General features: G+C 52.0%; 1 long non-coding RNA gene across 5 annotated transcripts in view; it reads left to right on the top strand.

Moving 5' to 3' along the window:
* The window catches only part of LOC103346531 (uncharacterized), a 328,438-nt gene that overhangs the window by 269,903 nt on the left and 32,102 nt on the right, over nt 1–26,433 (top strand). For 2 of the 5 annotated variants that reach the window (XR_011384402.1, XR_011384401.1), the window contains exons 6-9: nt 2,377–2,470; nt 9,827–9,877; nt 11,981–12,045; nt 17,955–18,096. The exons of the other annotated variants lie outside the window; for them this stretch is intronic. This is a non-coding gene — a long non-coding RNA (uncharacterized lncRNA). The remainder of the gene's footprint in view (nt 1–2,376; nt 2,471–9,826; nt 9,878–11,980; nt 12,046–17,954; nt 18,097–26,433) is intronic. 5 annotated transcript variants of the gene reach the window in all.

A 26,433-nucleotide genomic window follows, 5' to 3' on the forward strand; every position in this document is an offset into this window, starting at 1 on the left:
GTTAGTTGCTGCTTCACTTTGTGGAGTTTTTTTTTTTTTTTTTGGTGTCCTCTTCATTAATCTTTTATAGTTCTCAGATATTGGACATCCTTGGTTAAATTTATTCCAACCTATTTTATTTTCTTTGTAGATATGTGAATGGGATTGGTCTTCAAAATCCTTTCTCAATCATGACCTTGTCTGTGTATACAAAAGCTGTTGATTTTCTATCCTGCCACTGTACCAAACTCTACTCTTGAGTTTTGATATTCTTTTAGTGGAGTCTTTTGGATCTCCTATATACAGGAGAATAGAAAATGTCAACAGTGACCTCAGAGGATACCTTTCTGTATTCTGTTTTGCTTTGTGGAAGACACGATTTGTCCTATTTCAAAGGCAGGGCTAGAATGTGGAGGGCAGAGATGGGGAAGCAGACCTGTGTTCGGTGAAGAACTCTGCAGATCACAGGTATCTCTACCCCTTGTGTGAATGGGTACATAGTCTGAATAAATAAATTACAAAGATTTCCTCATGTGCAAGTCAGAGATAATGCCACACAGAATGTTTGTAAGGAAGAAGAGAATGAATGGGTACCAGAATCTTTTCTAAGACTGAGTTAAATTCTTTTTCAAATTCTGTGTTAATGGGGTATGTAATGCATATAGTATCAAATTCTAGATAAACTCAAGTAGTTGGCCTTGATGTAGTATTTTCTTTACAATGAGCTAGGTTTTACTTTTTAAAAAAGTCTTATTTATTTATTTGAAATTCAGAGTTACACACAGAGAGGATGAGAGGCAGAGGCAGAATGGCAGAGAGAGAGAGAGGGAGAGGTTATCCATCTGCTGGTCCACTCCACAGTTGGCTGCAATGGCTGGCGCTGAGAGGATTCAGGGTGAGGAGCTAGGAGCAAGGAGCCTCCCTGGGGTCTCCTGCATGGGGACAGGTCCCCAGGACTTGGGCCATCTTCGACTGCCTTCCCAGACCATAGCAGAGAACTGCATCAGAAGTGGACCAGCTGGGACTCGAACCGGCGTCATATGGGATGCTGGCACTGCAGGCAGTGGCTTGACCTGCTATCCCCCAGCGCCGGCCCCTCCCAGAAGCTGTTCCCCCTGGGATCCAGCTGTCTGCTAACATGCCTGGGAAAGCAGAGACGGCCCAAGGACTTAAGCCCCTGAACCCAGAATGGAGCACCAGAAAAAAAGTCCTTGGCTTCTTCTTTGTCCTGTCCCAGCCCTGGCCTTTGTAGCCACCTGAGGGGTGAACCCGCAGATGGACGATCACTGAGAGAGAGAGAAAGAGTGCTGGCGATGCCCCCTGCACTGCTTCTCTCCCCAAACGGCTTTGACAGCCAGCACTGGATCAGGCAGAAGTCAGGAGGCAGGAGCTCCATTCAGGACTCCCACGAGGGAGGGAGGGAGGCAGGGAGGCAGGGAGGCAGGGAGGCAGGGAGGCAGGGAGGCAGGGAGGCAGCGAGCCAGGGTCCAGAGTACCCAGGCCTCAGCGGCTGCCTCCCTGGATCACAACCTGGAGCAAGAGCAGCTGACTGAGGCGGGCCTGTGGTTTCAGGCGCGGGATGCGGCAGTGCACAGATGCGTCCCGTGGCGCCATGGCGATGGCCAGTGAGGAGTGCGCCTGCGCCCGGTGCTTTGACCCAGAAGTGCACCCACAGGCGTGGCCGCTTCTGCCCTCAGTGCATGGGTGCGAGTCAGGGCCGTGCCCACTCCTGCCCACGGCTTGAGCGAGCCTTGAGGAGCCGTCTTTGACGCTGGTGGCCAAACCTGAGGAGTCCAGGGCCTCCCAGGCTCAGGCCAGGATCAGGTGAGGCTGCGGCCCGAGGCGGCCGCATCAGTTCCTTGGGCTTCTGGAAACTTCCAGGCGCGGTCCTCTGCTTCGGCCCCTTCCCGAAGACTACACCTCAGGACTCTGTTCCTGAGGAACAGAAATGCTCTTTGTGAGGGGATTCGGCACGGTGGACTTCCCGTCACGGGGTAGGCGTGGCTCGAGGTGCAGAGTGCGGGGAGGGGGTGTGTGTGGGGTGTCACTGGGTAGAAGGTGGAGGAGAGGGAGGACAAAGGAGAGGCGGGAGAAGAGAGGAAGTGGAGAGAATGAAGGTGGGGAGGCGAGGAAGGGAGGGGGAGAAAGGCGTGTGGGGAGAGGAAAGGAGGGAGAGAGTGACGGGAGCCCCGGGGGTTGTGTGGGAGGGGGGTTGGGAGCTGGGTCAGTTTGGGGGGTTTTCTGTGCCTGGCCAGATGTAGCCTTGGCGTCCGTAGAAGAGGCCTTGACTCACGGCCTCTCTGCTCCAGGTTGTTCAGCAGTGTAAGGTTGTGTGTGCAGGAACACGGGGGCACGGGGTGCTTGAATTAATTGGAATGTAATCCGGTGAATTTTCAGACTGCACACATGGAGGAGAAAGCAGAAGCTTAGAGAAACGCCAAGAATCCCTCTGTGCTCTGTTCCAGCCTGTCCAAAATTCTGGCACCTCACAGTAAGTACTAAGTATTTTTTTTTTCCTATGGAATAATTGGTTTGCAAGGCAGAGTTCTAGATGAGGCGGTGCAGGAGAGATCTTCAGGGTATGGATTCACACCCCAGGTGGCTACAATGGCCGAGGCTGGGCTAGGCGGGAGGTGAGGCCAGGTACTTTATCCAGTACTGCAGTGCGAGTTAAGGTGGCCCAGGTCCTTGGGGTGCTTCCTCTGCTTTCCTAGGCATTTGAGCAGGCAGCTGGATCTCAAGTTGGAATAGCCTGGGTTGATGGGGGTTGGGGGGTGGGGTGGGAGCAGCCGTGGCATAGTGGATGAAGCCACCCCTGCATGTACCAGCATCCCACATGGGCGTTGGTTCGAGTCCCAGCAGCTCCACAGAGTGGATGTGCCATGTGGGTCTGAGAAGAGTGTTGTGTTGCGGTGCTGTGGACAGAACATCCTCGAAGGATCCGTTCAACACTTGGTTGATTCAGGTGCTGTTCTGTTCAGCTACATCCTTACTGATGGTCTGACTGCTGATCTGGTAACGAAAGAGATGTCTTGACGTCTGTGAGTGTAATAGTGCCTTTGTTTATTTCTCTTTGTAGTTTTAACAATGGTCGCTTATGTATTTTGGGATGAGGTTTACTTTTGGATTCACTATCCTACTCTGTTGAAATGTGTTTCTTCTGTTGTTTCAGGAATCCCAAAGCAAGGTCTTGGTTATTGTAGGTTTATTGAAAGTCTGCAAAGACAGTTGTCATTTCACCCAGTTCCTTGTTTTTCATGGTGAAGTTGATAGTCAATTGTCTTGAGTTTTCCTAACTACATTCATGTTTGTTTTTTTTTTCTCAAAAACCTCTTGCTGGAGGTTTTTTTCCGTTGGTTGTTTTTTTTTGTTTGTTTTGTTTCGTTTTTTATTTAAATGGTGTTGAACCTAGAACCATTTTAGAAGAAATGTTATATTAATAATATTCAGTCTTCCAGTCCAATGCACAGCGTATTTACTTAGATCTTCTTTAGTTTCCTTCATCAGCATTTTAATCTTCAGCCAACATGCTGTGTATTTTATTGATAGAGTTTTCTTTTCAGTAGGCTATTTTAATTTTCAAATCAGTGTCTACCTGTTGATGATGGTACTATACAATTGATTTTTTTTAAACTTTTATTTAGTAAATATAAATTTCCAAAGTACAGTTTATGGATTACAATGGCTTTCCCCCATAACTTCCCTCCCACCCACAACCCTCCCATCTCCTGCTCCCTCTCCCATTCCATTCACATGAAGATTCATTTTCAATTATCTTTATATACAGAAGATCAACTTAGTATATATTAAGTAAGGATTTCATCAGTTTCACCCACACAGAACATAAAGTGTAAAATACTGTTTGAGTACTACTTATAGCTTTAATTCACATTGAACAACACATTAAGGACAGAGATCCTACATGAGGAGTAAGTGCACAGTGACTCCTGTTGTTGACTTAACAAATTGACACTCTTGTTTAAGGTGTCAGTAATCTCCCTAGGCTCCAGTCATGAGTTGCCAAGGGTATGGAAGCCTTTTGAGTTCGCTGACTTCAATCTTATTTCGACAAGGTCATAGTCAAAGTGCAAGTTCTGTCCTCTCTTCAGAGAAAGGGACCTCCTTCTTTGATGGCCGGTTCTTTCTACTGAGATCTCACTCACAGAGATCTTTCCTTTAGGTTGTTTTTTTTCTTTTTCTTTTTTTTTTTTTTTTTAGCCTGAGTGTCTTGGCTTTCCATGCCTAAAATACTCTCATGGGCTCTTCAGCCATATCCAAATGTCTTAAGGGCTAATTCAGAGGCCAGAGTGCTGTTTAGAACATCTGCCATTCTATGAGTCTGCTGTGTATCCCGCTTCCCATGTTGGATCGTTCTCTCCCTTTTTGATTCTATCAGTTAGTATTAGCAGACACTAATCTTGTTTGTGTGATCCCTTTGACTCTTAGACTTATCATTATGATCTATTGTGACCTGAAATTGTTCACTTGGACTGGTTAGATGGCATTGGTACATGCCAACTTGATGGGATTGTGTTAGAATGCCCTGGCACATTTCTAACTCCAGCATTTGGGGCAAGTCAGCTTGAGCATGTCCCAAATTGTACATCTCCTCCCTCTTATTCCCACTCTTATATTTAACAGGGATCACTTTTCAGTTAACTTTAAACCCCTAAGAATAATTGTGTGTTAATTACAGAGTTCAACCAATAGTATTAAGTAGAACAAAAAAATGCTAAGAGGGGTAAAGTATGAAATTGTACATCAACAGTCCGGACAAGGGCTGATCAAGTCACTGTTTCTCGTAGTTTCCATTTCACTTCACCAGGTTTCCTTTTTGGTGCTCGGTTAGTTGTCACCAATCAGGGAGAACATATGATATTTCTCCCTTTAGGACTTGCTTGATTCACTCAGCATGATGTGTTCTACATTCCACCATTTTGTTGCAAATGACCGGATTTTATTGTTTTTGACTGCTGTATAGTGTTCTATAGAGTGCATGTCCCATAATTTCTTTATCCAGTCTACTGTTGATGGGCATTTAGGTTGATTCCAGGTCTTAGCTATTGTGAATTGAGCTGCAATAAACATTAAGGTGCAGACAGCCTTTTTGTTTGCCAATTTAATTTCCTTTGGGTAAATTCCAAGGAGTGGGATGGCTGGGTTGTATGGTAGGGTTCTATTCAGGTTTCTGAGAAATCTCCAGACTGACTTCCATAGTGGCTTAACCAGTTTGCATTCCCACCAACAGTGGGTTAGTGTCCCTTTTTCCCCACATCCTCGCCAGGATCTGTTGTTGGTAGATTTCTGAAAGTAAGCCATTCTCACCAAGGTGAGGTGAAACCTCATTGTGGTTTCGATTTGCATTTCCCTGATTGCTAGTGATCGTGAACATTGTTTCATGTGCCTGTTGGCCATTTGGATTTCCTCTTTTGAAAAATGTCTATTGAGGTCCTTGGCCCATCTCTTAAGTGGGTTGTTTGTTTTGTTGTTTGGAGTTTCTTGATCTCTTTGTAGATTCTGGTTATTAACCCTTCATCAGTTGCTTAGTTTGCAAATATTTTTTCCCATTCCGTCGGTTGTCTCTTCACTCTCCTGACTGTTTCTTTTGCAGTACAGAAACTTCTCAATTTCATGCAATCCCAATAGTTGATTTTGGCTTTGACTGCCTGTGCCTCCCGGGTCTTTTCCAGAAACTCTTTGCCTGTGCCAATATCTTGAAGGGTTTCTCCAATGTTCTCTAGTAACTTGATGGTGTCAGGTCGTAGATTTAGGTCTTTAATCCATGTTGAGTGGATTTTTGTGTAAGGTGTAAGGTAGGGGTCTCGCTTCATGCTTCTGCACGTGGAAATCCAGTTTTCCCAGCACCATTTATTGAATAGACTGTCCTTGCTCCAGGAATTGGTTTTAGATCCTTGATCAAATATAAGTTGGCTGTAGATGTTTGGGTTGATTTCTGGGTTTCAATTCTGTTCCATTGGTCTATCCATCTGTTTCTGTACCAGTCCCATGCTGTTTTGATTACAACTGCCCTGTAGTATGTCCTGAAATCTGGTATTGTGATGCCTCCGGCTTTGTTTTTGTTGTACAAGATTGCTTTAGCTATTAGAGGTCTCTTGTGCCTCCATATAAATTTCAGCACCAATTTTTCCAGATCTGAGAAGAAGGTCTTCGGTATCTTGATTGGTATTGCATTGAATTTATAAATTGCTTTTGGGAGAATGGACATTTTGATGATATTGATTCTTCCAATCCATGAGCATGGAAGATTTTTCCATTTCTTGGTATCCTCTTCTATTTCTTTCTTTAAGGTTTTGTAATTCTCATCATAGAGATCTTTAACATCCTTGGTTAAGTTTATTCCAAGGTATTTGATTGTTTTTGTAGCTATTGTGAATGGGATTGATCTTAGCAGTTCTTTCTCAGCCGTGGCATTGCTTGTGTATACAAAGGCTGTTGATTTTTGTGCATTGATTTTATACCCTGCTACTTTGCCAAACTCTTCTATGAGTCCCAATAGTCTCTTAGTAGAGTTCTTTGGGTCCCCTAAATGAAGAATCATATCATCTGCAAAGAGGGATAATTTGAGTTCTTCCTTCCCAATTTGTATCCCTTTAATTTCTTTTTCTTCCCTAACAGCTCTGGCTAAAACCTCAGGAACTATGTTGAATAGCAGTGGTGAGAGTGGGTATCCCTGTCTGGTACCAGATCTCAGTGGAAATACTTCCAACTTTCCCCATTCAATAGGATGCTGGCCGTGGGTTTTTCATAAATTGCTTTGATTGTATTGAGGAATGTTTCTTCTATACACAGTTTGCTTAGGGTTTTCATCATGAATGGGTGTCGTGTTTTATCAAATGCTTTCTCGGCGTCTATTGAGATAACAATATGGATTTTCTTCTGCAGTCTGTTAATGTGGTGTATCGCATTGATTGATTTGCACACATTGAACCATCCCTGCATACCAGGGATAAATCCCACTTGGTCTGGGTGGATGATCTTTCTGATGTGTTGTTGCATTCTATTGGCGAGAATTTTATTGAGGATTTTTGCATCTATGTTCATCAGGGATATTGGTCTGTAATTTTCTTTCAATGCTGCATCTTTTGCCGGCTTAGGAATTAAGGTGATGCTGGATTCATAGAAAGAATTTGGGAGGATTCCCCCTTTTTCGATTGTTCTGAATAGTTTGAGAAGAATTAGAGTTAGTTCTTTAAATGTCTGGTAGAATTCAGCAGTGAATCCATCTGGTCCTGGGCTTTTCTTTGTTGGGAGGACCTTTATTACTGTTTATTTCTGGTAGATTTCCCTGTTTGCTGGCATACACGTCCTTGTAGTACTTTCTGATGATTCTTTTTATTTCTGTGGTGTCTGTTGTTATTTTTCCTTTTTCATCTCTGATTTTATTGATTTGAGTCTTTTCTTTTTTTAGTTAGTTGTGCCAATGGGGTGACAATTTTGTTTATTTTTTCTGAAAACCAGCTCCTCGTTTGGCTGATTTTTTTGTAAATTTTTTGGAGTCAATCCTATTGATTTCTTCTCTGATTTTAATTATTTCTCTTCTCCTACTAGATTTGGGTCTGGTTTTCTGCAGTTTTTCTAGATCCTTGAGATGAATCGAAAGCTCATTTATTTGGTGCCTTTCCAATTTCTTGATGTAGGCACCTATTGCTATAAACTTTCCTCTCAACACTGCTTTTGACATATTCTATAATTTTTGATATGTTGTGTCTTTATCCTCATTTACTTCCAGAGAGTTTTTGATTTCTCTTTTGATTTCTTGAATGACCCAGTGTTCATTCAGGAACATGTTGTTCAATCTCCATGTGTTTGCATATGCTCCAGGGATTCCTGAGTTGCTAATTTCCACCTTCATTCCACTGTGGTCTGAGAAGCTCATGGTATGATTCTAATTCTTTTGAATTTGCTGAGACTTGCTTTATGGCCTAGTGAAGTGGTATTGGATATGAGGGCTTATCATTTTCATTGTTGGAGGATTTATAACTGGATTCAATGTCTTGAGTAGATACAGGTGGATATTTCAGAAAGTCACAGGAAGCTGAAGTGGAAAGTTTATTGTGGAGCAGAATAAGTGTGTGTCAAGAGGCCAGACGATATGTCCTCACCAGGCTCTAATTTTTTATTTTATCTTGTTTCATAAGTGAGAGATTTGCAAAGTACTTTATTTTTGGTTAACAGCTCTTTTTTTTTTAAGACTTGGCATACATCTCCCCACTTTCTCCTAGCCCGTAATAGGGTGTCTGATGAGAAGTCAGATGTGATTCTAATCAGAGATCTTCTAAAAAGGGTCTGGTGTTTCTCTTGTATGATTTTAGAATCTTGTCTTCATGTTGGAGTGTGAAGAATTTGACTGCGGTGGGTCACAGTGAAGATCTTTCAGGTCGTGTGTATTAGGACTTCCATGTGCTTCCTGTGCTCCACTGTTCCTTTCCTCAAATTAAAAAAGTTGTCTGTAATTACTTCAGTAAAAGGGCCTTCTTGTCAACTGTCTTTCTATGCCTTCACTTACTTGTTCTGATAATATCCCTTAGCTGAGGCCTAACAGTAAAAATATTCTTAGTGGGTGACATGCTAGGGAGAGAATGACAAGGCCTATTCAGAGCAGCTGTCACTCCTGCTGCAGTCCCTTGTCTCCAGCTCCCAAGCAGTTGCCTTGCCAGAGGAGGATAGGGCAGCCCATGCAGTGACAGGTGCCGATAAAGTGTGTGCTCCCTGTTGCCACTACCACCGTGTGTCTGGCCACAGTTGAACCGTGGTCCCAAGGCTGGGAATGGCATCCAGGAGAGGAGTGATGCATACCACATTTCTGTTGGCTGCAGACCAGTGCAGTCCCTGCATGCTATTTCACACCAGGAAGAGCAGGGCTCCTGCTGTGGCAGGGGCGAGAAGCTCTGGGGTGCATCCTTGCTTGGCCTAGGAGAGAAGATGAGCTGTTATGACAGCTGTGTCACTGGCATCTGGTGGCTATGCCAGGGCTGGGTCTTGAATTGGTTCCCTCTGAGCAGTGGCTCGCACTGTCATCGCACTGCTCACACCGCCTGTGGTTCAGACTTGCAGCCCACCTTTGGCGGGATCTGTGGTCTGTGTGGTGGTCTTCATGTCCTCAGCTGCCCTGAGCATGAGCCCCCCGGGATCTGTAGCTACTCTGGTCAGGTCTGAGTGTGGTTTGGTTGACTCTAGGGGGACAGACTTTAACAGAGAGGATCTGCAGCTTGAGCTATGAAGGGCAGGATTTAGGGAAAGGATAACTCTTCCCTGACTGAGTGTCCACCAGGACAGACAGGCCAGAGTGTTGGCTCACGTCTTTGCTTGGGATTTCTTCCAGCCATGCAGCTTGACCTGTATTAAGGCGGTGGGCAAGGGGAGGGTCTGGAGGGAGATACTGGCCTTGAACACAGGTGGTCCCCTTGCTGAGATACTTACTGCCAGGGAACCACAGCCGTTCTTTCTTTATCTGTCACCACAGGGCCACACTGACTCATGGAAGCAAGAAGCCAGAGGCCCTTATTCATTCATTCCTACCGTACCCTCCCGTGTTCCTCTGTGTGCATTGCACATGTGTTCCCAAAGCGCTCTTGCTACAAGGCTCTGCCTGGATGCAGAGGCCCCCCACGTGGAGCCAAGAAGTCCTTGTAATTTGTTGTCTGTCAAGGTCACCTGATGGCATTAGTGGCTATACTAAGTGGCACCAGGTGTCCTACAATTTTCCCAGCCTGCCTCGCTGGGCTGTTTAATGGTGAGAAGGAGGGAATGTAGAGGGCACAGCCCGGTGGGGCAGCTCCCTGCACTGGTCTGCAGCCAACAGAAATGTGGTATTTTTCTTCTTCAGCCCCTTCTGGAAGCAATGGCTGTCCCGCCAGCAGACCAGGCCCCCTTGGAGGTGAGTGACGCGTGGCTGTTGCGGTTTCCCGCTGGGGGTCTTGGCTGCAGGCGTGCCTGTTGCTCGTGTGTCCCAAAGGCGCAGGTATAGTCGCGGTCGGTTGTGCTGTGTGGACAGTCTGGAAGGGTCCCCAGTGTGCGAGCAGCTGTGTGAGAGCAGAGGTGGCTCGGTCTCCTCCCTGAAGGGCCATGCGTTCCCTTCTGTTTGCTTTTTGAGGGCCCAGCTGCCCTGCTCTAGACCTCTGAGACTGTTGATGGAACGAGAGCAAAAATGCATGTCTGTGTCCTGGTCAGGACAGTTTCGGGTTCCTGGCATTGGGTGTGATGTTAGCGCTCTGTGGGTTTTTCATGAAAGAGCCTTGTCAGGCCGAGGTGTACCTTCCGTTCCTAATTTGATGATTTTTTTTTTTTTTAATATCAGAGAAAGTAATGGAAGTTTTTGTGAAATAGTTTTTCTGTGTCTGTAGGGATAATGTGTGGCCTTTTCTCTTGTTGATTCTGTTCTGGGATATATTGATTTTGTATGGTAGCCATCCTTGAATTCCTGGAGTAACTCTCAGTTGCGCACTGTGAGCTAAGCTTTGGTTGTGCTTCTGGATCGCATTTGGCAATTTGTTCAGGATTATGACAGATTCATGACAGTTTTTTTTTATTTATTTATTTTTTTATTTTTATTTTTTTGACAGGCAGAGTGGACAGTGAGAGAGAGAGACAGAGAGAAAGGTCTTCCTTTGCTGTTGGTTCACCCTCCAATGCCCGCCGTGGCCGGCGCGCTGCGGCCGGTGCACCGCGCTGATCCGATGGCAGGAGCCAGGAGCCAGGTGCTTATCCTGGTCTCCCATGTGGTGCAGGGCCCAAGCACCTGGGCCATCCTCCACTGCACTCCCTGGCCACAGCAGAGAGCTGGCCTGGAAGAGGGGTAACCGGGACAGAATCCGGCGCCCCGACCGGGACTAGAACCTGGTGTGCCGGCGCCGCTAGGCGGAGGATTAGCCTAGTGAGCCGCGGCGCCGGCCATGACAGATATTTATATGCCACTTTCTTTATTATGTGTTTGTTTTTGATGTTGGGATAATGCTGGTCTGATGGAAGAAAATTGGATGTTTTCCCTCTTAATCTCCTTTTTGGAAGGATTTGTGAATCATGGATTTTAATTACCCTGTAACTGGGAGTTCTCACTGGTGAAGCCTTGTGGTCCTGGAATTATATTCATTTTTTGTGTTTGGTTTTTGGTTTCCCTGCTAATAGAGTCTCATTTCAATTTAAAAGTATATTCACAATTTCTAGTTTGACTACATTCATTTTGGGGGTTTATTTCTTTCTGAGAATCTACTGTATCTACATTGACCAAATTCTTGTGCCTTCATTTTTCCATAGTGTTTTTGATTATTATTTTAGTAAGGTTGTTAGTAATGTCCTCTCTGTCATTTCTCTTGTTAAGTTATTTGAGTCTGTTCTCTTTTTTGCTTGTTTCATGTGTATAAACATAGTGTCAGTTTCACTGAGTTTTCAAGAACTGTATTTTGGTCTCACTGAATTTTTGTTGTGATATTTTCTATGCCGTTGACTTTATTTCCGTTTGAATCATTTTCCTCCTTCCAGTTTCTTCAGATTTACTTTGCTGTTCTAGTGTTTGAAGGCAAAATTGGGTTTATGGATCCGATGTCTGTATTCTGTAATATATACCTGTAGAGCAATACAATTTCTCATGTGAAATTGGTCCTGTCAATATGGAAAACTCTATGGGTGTACCCACTACTGGGAACATATTGAAGGAAACGCAATCATTGTGTAGACAGAGAGGCTTTCACAGGCCTATGCGTATTGCAGTAGGATGCACAATAGCCAGGCTATGCAGTCTGCAGACGCATGTATGGTGTCCATAGCCCGTAATGTCTTTATTCAGTCTTGAGGTGATCAGCATTTTGGCTGATGGCATATGTTTGCTCTTGTGAATTGAGCTGTGGTAAATGTGGGGACAGAGAGAACTCTTTTTTTATGCTGATTTCATTCCCCTTGGGTGCATTCCCAGAGCTGGAGTGGCTGGCTCATATGCTACGTCTATATTCAGATTTCTGACTTATCTCCATACTGTCTTCCACAGTGGTGATACCAGTTTACATTCCCACCAGCAGTGGATTAGGGTGCCTTTTCCCTCACATCTTCAAGGTAATTGTAATATCGATTTGCATTTCCCTGATGGGTAGTGATACTTATCATTTCTACATATGTTTGTTGGACATTTAGATTTCCTTTCTTTTTTTCTTTTTTCTTTTTCATTTTTGTATTTAGTAAATATAAATTTCCAAAGTACAGTTTATGGATTACAATGGCTCCCCCCACACACATAATTTCCCTTACACTTCCACCCCTCCCATCTCCCGCTCCCTCTCCCATTCCATTCACATCAAGATTCATTTTCAATTATCTTTATATACAGAAGATTGATTCAGTATATATTAAATAAAGATTTCATCAGTTTGCACCCACACAGAAACACAAGTGTAAAATACTGTTTGAGTACTACTTATAGCATTAATTCACATTGGACAACACATTAAGGACAGATGCCACATGAGAAGTAAGGACACAGTGACTCCTGTTGTTGACTTAACAATTTGATGCTCTTGTTTATGGTGTCAGTAATCTCCCTAGGCTCTAGTCATGAGTTGCCAAGGCTCTGGAAGCCTTTTGAGTTTGCCGACTTCGATCTTATTCCGACAGGGTCATAGTCAAAGTGGAAGTTTTCTCCTCCCTTCAGTGAAAGGTACGTCCTTCTTTGATGGCCCCGTTCTTTCCACTGGGGTCACTTGCAGAGATCTTTCATTTAGGTCTTCTTTTTTTTTCCAGAGTGTCTTGGCTTTCCATGCCTAAAATACTCTCATGGGCTCTTCAGCCATATCCGCATGCCTTAAGGGCTGATTCTGAGGCCAGAGTGCTGTTTAGAACATCTGCCATTCTATGAGTCTGCTGTGTATCCCGCTTCCCATGATGGATCATTCTCTCCCTTTTTGATTCTGTCAGTTAGTATTAGCAGACACTAATCTTGTTTGTGTGATCCCTTTGACTCTTAGACCTATCAGTGTGATCAGTTGTGAACTGAAATTGATCACTTGGACTAGTGAGATGGCATTGGTACATGCCACCTTGTTGGGATTGAATTGGAATCCCCTGGCACTTTTCTAACTCCAGCATTTGGGGCAAGTCAGCTTGAGCATGTCCCAAATTGTACATCTCCTCCCTCTCTCATTCCTACTCTTATATTTAACAGGGATCACTTTTCAGTTAAAATTTAAACACCTAAGAATAATTGTGTGTTAATTACAGAGTTCAACCAATAGTACTAGAACAAAACAAAAAAAAATACTAAAATGGATAAGTATTACATTGTACGTCAACAGTCAGGACAAGAGCTGATCAAGTCACTGTTTCTCCTAGATTTCCTTTCTTGAAATATGCCTGTGGAAGCCCCTTGCCCATTTCCTGAGTGGGTGGTTTGTTTTGCTGTAGTTGAATTTTTTGAAAGTTTCTTGTGGTTTAGTTTATCCTTTATCAGTTGCATACTTTGCATATAATTTCTCCCATTCCGTTAGTTGCCTCTTTACTTGGCTGAGTGTTTTCTTTTGCAGGGCAGAAGCTTCTCCATTTTTTTTTTTTGGTGTCCTCTTGTATCTCTCTCTTTAATCTTTTGTGATTCCCAGATGTTGAACATCCTTGGTTAAATTATTCCAAGCTTTTTATTTTCTTTGTAGCTATGTGAACGGGCTTGATCTTAGAATTCCTTTCTCAGCCATAACATTGTCTGTGTATACAAAGACTTGATTTTTTATCCTGGCTCATTACCTAACTGTACTCTGAATTTCAATAGTCTCTTAGTGGAGTCTTTTGGATCTCCTATATATAGAATTGTGTCATCTGCAAATACGGATAGTTGGACTTCCTCCCTCCCAATTTGTATCTACAATGAGAAATTAGAGAAGAAGTACCAACATGATCGTGTGCATGTAGAAAATGTCAATAGTGACCTCAGATGCTACCTTTCTGTGTTCTCTCTTGCTTTGTGGGACATGTGATTTGGCCTGTTTCCAACATGATCCGTACTTTAAATGCAGGGCTAGACTGTGCAGGGTGGTGTCTGGGAAGTAGACCTGTGTTCCATGGAGAACTCTGTAGATCACAGATGTTTCAAGTCCTTGTGTGAGTGGGTACATAAGTGTCTGAATAAATAAATTACAAAGATTTCCTCATGCTTAAGTCAGAGATAATGCCACACAGAATGTTTGTAAGGAAGAAGAGAATGAATTGGTACTAGAATCTTTTCTAAGCCTGATTTAAATTGTTTTTCAAATTCTGTGTCTATTTGGTATGCAATACCTATAGTATCAGTTTGTAAATAAACTCTAGTAGTTGGCCTGTATTTTATTTACAGCTATGTCTTCCTTTTTTAATTTTTACTTTTTCTTAAATATTTATTTATTTGAAATTCAGACATATACACAGAGAGGATGGGAGGCAGAGAGAGCGAGAGAGAGAAAGAGAGAGACAGATACATAGGTTTTCCATCTGCTGTTCCACTTCCTATTCGGCTGCAATGGCCAGAGCAGAGGAGATCTAAAAGCAGGAGCCCGGAACCTCCCCGTGGTCTCCTTCATGGGTACAAGGGCACAAGGAGTTGGGCCATCTTCTACTGCCTTCCCAAACCACAGCAGAGAGCCACATCAGAAGTGCAGCATCCAGGACTCGAACTGGCGCCTAGATGGGATGTGCGATGTGGGTGGTGGCTATAGCCACTACCCCACAATGCCAGGTCCTCCGGAAGCCATTGCCATGGAATGCTGCTGTCTGCTAACATTGCTGTGAAAGCAGAGGGAGAAGGCCCAAGGTCTTAGGACCCTGAACCCAGAATTGGGCACCGGATAAAGTCCCTCACTTCTGCTTTGGCCTGGCCGAGCCCTGGCCTTTGTAGCCACCTGGGGGGTAACCCCCCAGATGGATGATCACTCAGAGTGAGAAAGAGTGCTCATGATGCTGCTTGCACTGCTGCTCTCCCCAAGCAGCAGCAAGGGCCAGCGCTGGTCCAGGCAGAAGCCAGGAGGCAGGAGCTCCATTCAGGACTCCCACTAGACAGGGTGGCTGGGTCCAGAGTGCCTGGGCCGTCAGTGGCTGCCTCCCTGGGTCACAGCCTGATGAGGCAGGAATGGAAGTGGTCCTGGGGCATCAGGGCATAGCTGCATCCCTTGGTGCCCTGTCGGTCACCGGTGAGGACTGTGCCTGAGCCCAGCACTGTGACCCAGAAGTGCACCCGCAGGTGCATCTGTTTCTTCTGCACGGTGCTCCGGTGGGAGTCAGCGTCATGTCTGCCCCAGCTCAGAGCTTGTGCAAGCCCTGAGTTGCTGATTTCGATGCTGGTGGCTGAGCCTGAGGAGATACAGTGCCTCTCCCCCCCCCCAGGGTCAAGCCAGGATTAGGTGAAACTGTGGTGAGGTAGCCACTCAGTTATCTTGTGCTTCTGGAACTTTCTAGGCACAGTCCTCTTCTTTGGCCCCTCTGAAAGACTACACCTCAGGTCTGGATTCCTGTGTCAGAGGAACAGAAAGGCTCTTTCTGTGGAGAGTTTGGCGTGGTGGCCTTTCTGTCACTGGGTAGGAGGGGCCCGGGGGACAGTGAGTGGGGAGCATGTGTGTGAGGGGTAGCTGAGATAGAAGGTGGAGAAGAGTGGGTGTCAAGAGGAGGCTGGAGGAGAGAGGAAGGGGGGAGAATGAATGCTGGTGAGTGCCTTTGTGGTCACCTACCACCTTAACCTCATCATCCTGTCCATCTCAGTCCATGTGTGGTGGACATACAACAAAGTCTGAGTATCTGGAACTTAGTATTTAATGCTTATGCTACAGTTAGTCCTGTGGTGCTGCTCAGTTCTGATAAAAGAATAATCAGTATTCTGAAAAGCACACAATGTAAGAGCCATTAATGTTTACTAATATTGTGATGGCATATTTTTCTTTAAAATGTATTTTAATGCAGTTAAATTATTCAGTAGCATAAAATTTTTTTTAATTTCTGTAAGAGGAACATTTCATTTTTTCATATATACAGGTTTGTTTTTTTTTTTTTTTGACAGGCAGAGTGGACAGTGAGAGAGAGAGACAGAGAGAAAGGTCTTCCTTTGCCGTTGGTTCACCCTCCAGTGGCCGCCGCGGCCGGCACGCTGTGGCCGGCGCACCGCGCTGATCCGATGGCAGGAGCCAGGAGCCAGGTGCTTATCCTGGTCTCCCATGGGGTGCAGGGCCCAAGTAGTTGGGCCATCCTCCACTGCACTCCCTGGCCACAGCAGAGGGCTGGCCTGGAAGAGGGGCAACCGGGACAGAATCCGGCGCCCCAACCGGGACTAGAACCCGGTGTGCCGGCGCCGCTAGGCGGAGGATTAGCCTAGTGAGCCGTGGCGCCAGCCCATATATACAGTTTTAAGAGCAAAATGATACTTTATCAGATTAAAATAAAGTGCAATTATTTGATAATTCTTTACTTCATTGTAAATCATAGTTTGATGCATATCATGTATCATCTTATTTCATTTTCTTTACTGTAGAAAAACATTTATTCTTGACATGTAGGTTTAGAAAGCTCCTGTTGGTAATCAAATCTCTGTTTATTTTTTATTGTGTTTTATTCATCTTGGTCCATTAACTAGATTTTACCTAAGGATCCAACTCTAGCTCAGATAATTGCTTTGGGCATGATTAATTTTATGTCTGTTTTACAGCACCATACAAGTTGTTAAAAGGACTATTTTAGTCACCTCTGTGAATGATCTGTTTTTCTCTTACTGTTTCTAATTTTTTTCTCCCCTGATGTTATGAAGTGTGATTATGTATACTTTTGTGTCTTTTTGACACACTGCATTTGTAACTCAAGAGTTTCTAAGCATAGAGTCTTTTAAATCATCCTGGTTTGATAATTGCCTTTGTGTGTTTTTCTAATATTCTATGGAAACAATTGGATATTTCAATCCTCTTCTTGCTAACCTTCATGTTTTTGTAACTGTGCACTTACTTGGTATGGCTTTGTATCCCAGCACTGTATTTAACCGGATTCATTGTTCTCAATATGCTTGCTCACCAGCCCTCTTACCATCCCTGTGCAGTTCTCACCCATGTTTTATATTTACTTTATTCATAATATTTTCACTCTTCACTTTCTCATCAATACTTTTCTATATAGCTTACAATCTTGCAACTTGTTCTTTCCACATTATTTTGGTTTCCTATTTTCTCACTGTATTGACTTAAATATTTTAAGGATAACTCCTATATGTAGAGTTATGTGAAAGGAAACTTTTAAGGCCCAAATTCTAGTACCTTATTTTCTGAATGAAAACTAATATATACATACATATATATATGTATATATATATATGTATTTCTGATGCATGGGTATGTCAAAACTGAGATTTTCAGTCGCTTCATTTCTATTGTTTATTTCACTTACCTGTGGCAGTGTTGTACAAGGCACATGGGTTTGATATCTTTTTGTCACCCTTATCTGGATGGGGCATTGGCTTCTTGGTTGACTGCTTCGCTGGCTCATTTTCTGGATTCACTCTCATATCTTGGAAGTTCTAACTTGTTCCTTCCAAGCTGATTTGCCATTTTAAGAATTTTTGTTATTTTCCTGCATTAAGCCTTTCTATATTAAATTTTTTAAATTGATAATATTTTGCCTAAAAAGCACAAATATCTGCACTGCACATGTGAATAAAATATGTTACATGGTATTTTTGACACATACATGAGAATTTTTGTAAAAAAATTTCTTCATTTGAAACACTGTAATATTCTATATTTTAACATAATTTATAGAAAGTACTTATTTATTATTAGTTGAATCTCATTCTATATTTGCTCATATCTTTGAAATGATAGCACTCCGTGCAGAGAATAATTACTACACATGGACATTTCTTTTTTAAAAAACACTAAGCTAGTGATGGTATGATTTCTTACCTGAGTTCAATTCTTTCCACATTCTTCTTTTATTTTTTAAAGATTTACTTTACTGTTTTTTTTTTATTTATTTGACAGGTAGAGTTATAGAAAGTGAGAGAGAGAGAGACAGAGAGAAAGGTCTTCCTTCCGCTGATTCACTCCCCAAATGGCCGCCATGACCGGCGCTGCACTGATCTGAAGCCAGGAGCCAGGTGCTTCTTCCTGGTCTTTCACATGGGTGAGTGCAGGGGCCCAAGTACTTGGGCCATCCTCCACTGCCCTCCCAGGTCACAGCAGAGAGCTGGACTGGAAGAGGAGCAAACGGTGCTAGAACCCGGTGCCCATATGGGATGCTGGGGTCATGTCTGAGGTACACAGGACAGGGCCTTCGCCCTGCATGCAGGGGCTGGGGACCCGGGCAGGGGGCCAGGTTGTGTCTGGGGTGCTGGGGGCCGGGTCGGGTCTGGGGTGCCGAGGGCAGGGCCCTCGCTGTGCCTGCAGGGCCCTCGCTTTGCCTGCAGTGCTGGGGCCCCGGGCAGGGAGTGGGGTCGCGTCTGGGTTGCCCAGTGCAGGGCACTCACAGGCCCTGTGGGGCCTGGGGCCCCGGGCATGGGGGAGCGGAGTTGCATCTAGGGTGCCCAGGGCGGGGCTCTTGCTGTGCCTGCAGGGGCTGGGGACCCAGGTAGGGGGCGGGGTCGTGTCTGGGGTGCCCAGGGCGGGGCTCTTGCTGTGCCTGCAGGGGCTTGGGACCCAGGGAGGGGGGAGTTGTGTCTGGGGTGCCCAGGTCAGGGCCATCACCATGCCTTCAGGGGCTGGGGATCCGGGTGGTGGGCATTGTCACATCCGGGGTGCTCAGGGCAGGGCCCTCCCTGTGCTTGCAGGGACTGGGGACAAGGGCTGTGGGCGGGGTCGCATCTGAGGTGCCCAGGACAGTGCCCTCACTGTGCCTGCAGGGTTTAGGAACCCTGCAGGGGCAGAGAACCTGGCCAGGGGAGTCATGTCTGGGGTGCCCAGGGCAGGGCCATCGCCATGCCTGCAGGGGCTGAGAATCCGGCTGGTGGGGGGCGCGTCTGGAGTGCCTAGGGCGGGGCCCTCGCCATGACTGCAAAGGCTGGGGACCCAGGTGGAGGAAGGGCCTTGTAGTGCCTGAGATGCCCAGGGCAGGGCTCTTGCTTAGAATGCCTTCGCTGTGTCTGCGGGGCCCTCGCAGTAACTGCAGGGGCTGGGGACCTAGGTGGGGGGCGGGATCATGTCTGGGGTGCCCAGGGTGGGTTCCTTCCCATGCCTGCAGAGGCTTTGGACCCAGGAGGGGGAGGGGGCGGGGGAGCGCCTGGTGTGCCCAGTGCAGGGCTCTTGCCAGGCCTGCCCTCGCTGTGCTTGAGGGGCCCTCGCAATTCTTGCAGGGTCTGGAGAACCAGGTGGGGGGAGGGGTCGCATCTGCGGTGCCCAGGGCTGGGCCGTCCCCGTGCTGGGGACCTGGGCTGGCGGGCAGGGGTTGCATTTGGGGTGCCCAGGGCCAAGCCCTTGCTGTGCCTGCAGGGGCTTGGGACCTGGGCAGGGGGCAGGGTCGCATCTGGTGCCCAGGACGGGACCCTCACAGTGCCTGCAGGGCATGGGGCCCCGCGAGGGGGGCAGCAATCACGTCTGGGGTGCCCAGGATGATGCCCTCGCCAAGCCTGCAGGGGCTGGGGACCCGGGCAGGGTGTGGGGCCGCATCTGGGGTGCCCAGGGTGGGTCCCTCGCTGTGCCTGCAGGGGCTGGGGAAATGGGTGGGCGGGGCAGGGTCGCGTTTTGGGTGCCCAGGGCGGGGCCCTCACCGGGTCTGTGGGGCTGGGCCCGGGCAGGTGGTGGGGTTGCATGTGGGGTGCCCAGAACAGGGCCCTCACCATGCCTTCAGGGGCTGGGACCCAGGCGGGGCAGGTTTGTATCTTGGGTTCCCAGGGCAGGGCCCTTGCTGGGCCTGCGGGGCACTCACTGTGCCTGCAGTGGCTGGGGACACGGGTGGGCAGGGCAGGGACACGTCTTGGGTGCCCATGGAGGGGCCCTTGCTGGGCATGCAGGGGCTGGGGAGCTGGGCAGGGTGTGGGGTCGCATCTGGAGTGCCCAGGGTGCGGCCCTCGCCATGCCTGCAGGGGTTTGGGATCAGAGCAGGGGGCAGGATTGTGTCTGGGGTACACAGGGTGGGGCCCTAGCCATGTCTGCGGGGCCTTGGGCCCTGGGTAGGGTCACCTCTGCGGTGCCCAAGACGGGGCCACAGCATGCCTGCAGGGGCTGGTGACCCAGGCAGGGGGCTGGGTAGCGTCTGGTGTGCCCAGGCGGGTCCCTTGCTGTGCCTGCAGTGGCTGGGGAAATGGGTGGGTGAGGCAGGGTCGCATCTTAGGTGCCCAGGATGGGCCTAAAGGGCCTAAAGGGGCTTGGGAGCCTGGAGGGGCACGGTGTCGTGTCTTGGTTGCCCAGGGCACTGCCCTTGCCATGCCTGCAGGGGCTTGGGACCCGGGCGGGGGGCGGTGCCTGGGGTGCCCAGAGCGGGGTCCTCACCGCAACTGCGGGGCCTGGGGCCCAGGGTGAAGGGCGGAGGGGTTGCACCTGGGGTACCCAGGGCGGGGCTCTTGACACACCTGCCCTCGATGTGCATGCGGGGCCCTTGCTGTGCCTGCAGGGGCTGGGGACCCAGACAAGCCAGGGGAAGGGGTCGCGTCTGGGGTGCCCAGAGCAGGGTTCTGGCCGTGCCTGCCCTTGCTGTGCCTGCGGGGCCCTCGCAATTCCTGCCGGGACTGGGGACCTAGGCAGGGGCGGGGTTGCATCAGGGGTGCCCAGGGTGGGGTCTCACCGAGCCTGCAGGGGCTTGGGACCAGGGTGGGGGACAAGGTAGCATCTGGGGGTGCCCAGGGCAGGGCCCTCGCAGTGCCTTCAGGGCATGGGGCCCCGGGAGTAGGGGGCAGCGGTCACATCTGAGGTGCCCAGGACGCCAGGGGCTGGGGACCCGAGCAGGGTGTGGGGTCCATCTGGGGTGCCCAGGGTGGGTCCCTCGCTGTGCCTGCAGGGCCTGGGGAAATGGGCAGATGGGGCAGGGTCACATCTTGGGTGCCCAGGGCAGGGCCCTCACTGGGTCTGTGTGGCTGGGGCCCCGGGCAGGTGGCAGGGTCTCGACTGGGGTGCCCAGGGAGGGGCCCTCACCCTGCCTGCAAGGGCTGGGGACCCGGGCAGGCGGGGCAGGATCACATTTGGGTGCCCAGGGCTGGGACTTTGCCGCAACTTCGGGGCCTAGGGCCCTGGGTAGAGGGGGGCGGGGTTGCTCCTGGGGTGGCCAGGGCAGGGCTCTTATCAAACCTGCCCTCGCTGTGCCTGCTGGGCCAACGCAGTTCATGCAGGGAATGGGGACCTAGGTGGGGGGCAGGGTCCCGTAGGACTGCCCAGGATGAGGCCCTTGCCATGCTTATAAGGGCTGGGGACCCAGGCATGGGGCCGGGTCTTGTCTGGGGTGTATGCCCAGCGCAGAGCCCTCGCTGCGCCTTCTTGCCTTGGGCCCCAGGCGGGGGGGTGCGGGGTCGTGTCTGGGGTGCCCAGGGCAGGGTCCTCGCCATGTCTGCAGGGGCTAGGGACCCGGTCTGGGAATGGGGTCACATCTGGGGTGCCCAGGACAGGACCCTCACCCTGCCTTCAGGGGCTGGGGACCCGGGCGGGATGGGGGTCGTGTCTGGGGTGCCCAGGGTGGAACCCTCGCTGTTCCTGCAGGACTCTTGCCTTGCCTGCAGTGCTGGGGACCCTGGCGGGAGGCGGGGTCGCATCTGGGGTGCCCAGGAAGGATCCCTTGCTGTGCCTGAAGGGGCTGGGGAAAAAGGCAGGGCAGGGTCACATCTTGGGTTCCCAGGGTGGGGCCCTTGCCGGGCCTGCGGGGCCCTCCCTGTTCCTGCAGTGGCTGGGAACATGGGTTGGTGGGGAAGGGTTGCATTTTGGTTGCCCAGGGCGGGGCCCTTGCCATGCCTACAGGGGCTTGGTATCAGGGTGGGGGGTTAGATCACATTTGGGGTGCACAGGGCGGGGCACTAGCCGCGTCTGCGGGACCTTGGACCTCGGGTGGGGTCATGTCTGGGGTTCTCAGGATGGGGCCCTCGCCATGACTGCAGGGGCTAGGGACCCAGGCAGGGGGCTGGGTCAGGTCTGGGGTGCCCAGGGCGGATCCCTCATGATGCCTGGGGTTCCTCGCCATGCTTGTAGGTGCAGGGACCTGGGCACGGGGCGGGTTCCATATGGGGTGCCCAGGGAGGGCTCTCACAGTGCCTGCAGGGGCTGTGGATCCCGGCGGGGTCACGTCTGAGGTGCGGGGCCCAAGCTGTGCCTTAGGGGCTAGGGACCTGAGGGGGGGGGGGGCGGGGACCCATCTGGGGTGCCCAAGGAGGGCTCTTGCTGTGCCTGCACGGGCTGGGGATCTGGGTGGGGGGGCGTGGTCATGTCTGGAATGCCCAGGGCGCATCCCTCGCTGTGCCTGAGGGTCCCTCAGCATGCCTGTAGGGCCTGGGGACCTGGGTAGGAAGCGGGGTCCCGTCTAGGGTGGCCAGGGTGGTGTTCTCGCCATTGTTTCAGGGGCTTGGGACCCGGGTGGTGGGGAGGTAGCGTCTGGGGTGACCAGTATTGGGCTTTCAGCCTGCCTGTAGGGGTTAGGACCCGGATAGGAGGTGGGGTCCCATCTGTCGTGGCCAAGGTGGGGCTGTTGCCATTCCTGCAGGGGCATGGCACTCGGGCGGGGGAGGTAGCGAGTGTCTGGGGGGCCCAGGGAGGGGCTCTCGCATGCCTGCAGGGGCTGGAGATCCGGGCAGGGGGGAAGTAGCATCTGGAATGCCCAGCGTGGGGCCCTCGTTGTACCTGAGAGTCCTGGCCAAACCTGTAGGGGCTGGGGTCCTGGGAACGGGGCGGGGTTGCGTCTGGGTGCCCACGGTGGGGCCTTCGCCCTGCCTACAGGTGTGGGGACCCGGGTAGGAGGCGGGGTCCCATTAGGGGTGGCCAGTGTGGGGTCTCTGCATTCCTGCAGGGACTTGGGACCCAGGCGAGTGGTGGTCGAGTCTGGGGTACTCGGGACGGGTTTTGCCTTGCCTGCAGGGTGGGGGATCCGGACGGGGGACATGGTTGCGTGTGAGGTGCCCAGGGCGGGGCTCTCACAGTGCCTGAGCATGCCTTGCTGTGCCTATAGGGGCTGGGACCTCAGGGGGGTGCGTGGTCGCATCTTGGGTGCCCAGGGCGGGGACCCAGCTGCTCCCGCCCTTGCTATACCCGTGGGGCCCTCGCCCTGCCTCCTGCAGCGGTGGCCCGGGCAGGTGGTAGGGTCACCTCCGGGGTGCCCAGGGCGGGGCTCTCCCTGTACCTGTAGGGGCTGGAATTGGATCAGGGGCGGGGTCAGGTCTGGGTTGCTCAGGGTGGTGGGGCCCTTGCTGCAACTGCCCTCATTGTGCCTGCGGAGCCCTCCCACTGCCTGCAGGGGTGGAGAATGGGGTAGGGTGTGGGTGCCCACTGAGGTACCCAGAGCGGGAATTTCGCTGTGCCTGCAGGGGCTGGGATGGAGGTAGAGGGCGTGGTCACATCTGGTCGCATCTGGGTTGCTCAGGACAGGGCCCTGGCTGTGGCTGCAGGCCCTCCTGTGCTGCAAAGGCTGTAGCTCCAGGAGGGGGACACGGCCGCGTCTGGGGTGCCAGCAGGAGCTTGGGAACCAGGCAGGTGGTGAGCCCAACTTGGTGCCCACTACAGGGCTCTTACAGTGCTTGCGAAGCCTAAACCCCAGGCACAGGGAGCCGGGTTGCATCTGGGTTGCCCAGGGTGGGGTCCTCGCCCTGCCTGCCGAAGCTGGGGAGCCGGGCAAGGGACAGGGTCACGCCTAGGGTGCCCGGGGCAGGGCCCTCGCTTTGCCGCAGGGACTGGGGCCCCGGGCAGGCGGGGCGGGGTCGCGTCTTGGGTTCCCAAGGTGGGGCCCTCTCTGTGCCTTAGGGGCTGGGGACCCGGGCGGATGGGGCGGGGTCCGTCTAGGGTGCCCAGGGAGGGCCCCCGCTGTGTCTGTAGGGGCTGGGGATCTGGGCAGGGACGTGGTCGCGTATGGAATGCCCAGGGAGTGTCCCTCCTGTGCCTGAGGGTCCTCACCATGCCTGTTGGGGCTGGGGTCCTGGGAACGGGACGGGGTCGCCTCTGGGGTGCCCAGGGTGGGGCTCTCGCCATTCCTGCAGGGGCATGGGAACTGGGCGGGGGGTGGGGGGCGAGGCCGCGTCTGGGTTGTCCAGAGCGGGGCTCTCGCTGTGCCTGCAGGGGCTGGGGATCCAGGCCGTGGGGCGGTAGTGTCTGGGGTGTCCAGGGCGGGGACCGAGTGGGGGGAGGAGGCGTCTGGGGTGCCCATAGTGGGGCTCTCACTGTGCCACAGGGGCTGGGGACCTTGGCGGCCGAGTTGGGGTCACGTCTTGGGTGCCCAGGGCCAGGACCCTGCTGCGCCCGCTCTTGCTTTGCCTGCGGGACCCTCGCCCTGCCTGCAGCTGTGGGGGCCCAGGCAGGGCACGGGGTCACATCTGGGGTGCCCAGGGCAGGCCTCTCGGCCAGCATGCTGGGGCTTGGGATCCAGGTGGGTGCTGGGGCGGAGTTTAGCGTGTCCAGGGTGGAGCTCTGGCCATTCCTGCAGGGGCGTGGGAACTGGGCGGGGGGTGGGGGGCGAGGCCGCGTCTGGGTTGCCCAGGGCGGGGCTCTCGCTGTGCCTGCAGGGTCTGGGGATCCGGGCGGTGGGGCGGTAGTGTCTGGGGTGTCCAGGGCAGGGCTCTCGCAGTGCCTGCAGAGGCTTGGGACCGAGTGGGGGGAGGAGGCATCTGAGGTGCCCGTGGTGGGGCTCTCGCAGTGCCGCAGGGGCTGGGTACCCGGGCAGACAGGGCGGGGTCCCATCTGGGGTGCCCAGGGAGGGCTCTCACTGTGCCTGCAGGGGCTGGGGACCCGGATGGGGTCGCGTCTTGGGTGGCCAGGGCGGGGCTCTCGCCCTGTCTGCAGGGGCTTGGGACCCAGGCAGGGGTGTGTTGCTCCTGGGGTGCCCAGGGTGGAGCTCTGCCATGCCTGCAGGGGCCAGGAACTGGGCGGGGGCGTGGTCGCGTCTGGCGTGCCCCGTGAGGGTCCTCGCCATGCCTGTAGGGGCTGGGGTCCTGGGCAGGGGGCGGGGTCGCCTCTGGGGTGCCCAGTGTTGGGCCTTCACCCTGCCTGTAAGGGTCGGACCCAGGTAGGAGGCGGGGTCCCATCTGGCGTGGCCAGGGCTGGGCTGTCGCCATTGCTGCAGGGGCCGGGATTCGGGCGGGGGGAGGTAGCATCTGGGGTGCCCAGGGCGGAGCTCTCGCCATGCCTGCAGGGTCCGGGATCTGGGCGGAGGGCATGGCCGCGTCCTGCGTGCCCAGGAGGGCCCTCGCTGTGCCTGAGGGTCCTCGCCATGCCTGTAGGGGCTGGGGTCCTGGGCAGGGGGCGGGGTCACCTCTGGGGTGCCCAGTTTTGGGCCTTCACCCTGCCTGTAGGGGTCGGGACCCGGGTAAGAGGCGGGGTCCCATCTGGCGTGGCCAGGGCTGGGCTGTCGCCATTCCTGCAGGGGCTGGGATCCGGGCAGGGGGAGGTAGCATCTGGGGTGCCCAGGGCGGGGCTCTCGCAGTGCCTGAGAGTCCTGGCCATGCCTGTAGGGGCTGGGGTCCAGGGCAGGGGGCGGGGTTGTGTTTGGGTGCCCAGAGCGGGGCCTTTGCCCTGCCTGCAGGTGTGGGGACCCAGGTAGGAGGCGGGGTCCCTTCAGGGGTTGCCAGGGCGGGGCTCTCGCCATTCCTACAGGGACTTGGGACCCAGGTGAGTGGTGGTGGAGTCTGGGGTGCTCAGGACGGGTTTCGCCTTTGCCTGCAGGGGTGGGGAATCCGGCGGGGGACATGGTCGCGTGTGAGGTGCCTAGGGCGGACCCTCCCAGTGCCTGAGCGTCCCTTGCTGTGCCTGCCGAGCTGGGGACCCGGGCAGATGACGGGGTCCCTACTGTGGTGTCCATTGCAGGGCACTTAGAGGGCTTGCGAGGCCTGGGGCCCCAGGCATGGGGGAGCCGGGTTGCATCTGGGGTGCCCAGGGTGTGGCCCTCACCATGCTTGCAGGGGCTTTTGACCCGGGGGGTAGGTGGGCCCTTGCTGCAACTGCCCTCACTGTGCCTGCGGGGCCCTCCCACTGCCTGCAGTTGTGGACACCCGGGTAGGGTGCGGGTCGCCTCTGGGTTGCCCAGAGCAGGAATCTCGCGGTGCCTGCAGGGGCTGGGATGCGGGTGGGGAGCGTGGTTGCATCTGGGTTGCCCAGGGCGGGGCCCTCGCTGTGGCTGCGGGCCCTCGCTGTGCTGCAGGGGCTGGGGCCCCCGGCGGGGGCATGGCCTCGTCTGGGATGCCAGCAGGGTCTTGGGACCCGGGCAGGTGGTGGGGTTCCAACTGTGGTGGCCATTGCAGGGCACTTAGAGGGCTTGCGAGACCTGGGGCCCCAGGCACGGGGGAGCCGGGTTGCATCTGGGGTGCCCAGGGTGGGGTCCTCGCCCTGCCTGCCGAAGCTGGGGAGCTGGGCA

This window comes from Oryctolagus cuniculus, chromosome 19 (assembly GCF_964237555.1).
Source record: "Oryctolagus cuniculus chromosome 19, mOryCun1.1, whole genome shotgun sequence".
Taxonomy (NCBI): Eukaryota; Metazoa; Chordata; class Mammalia; order Lagomorpha; family Leporidae; genus Oryctolagus; species Oryctolagus cuniculus.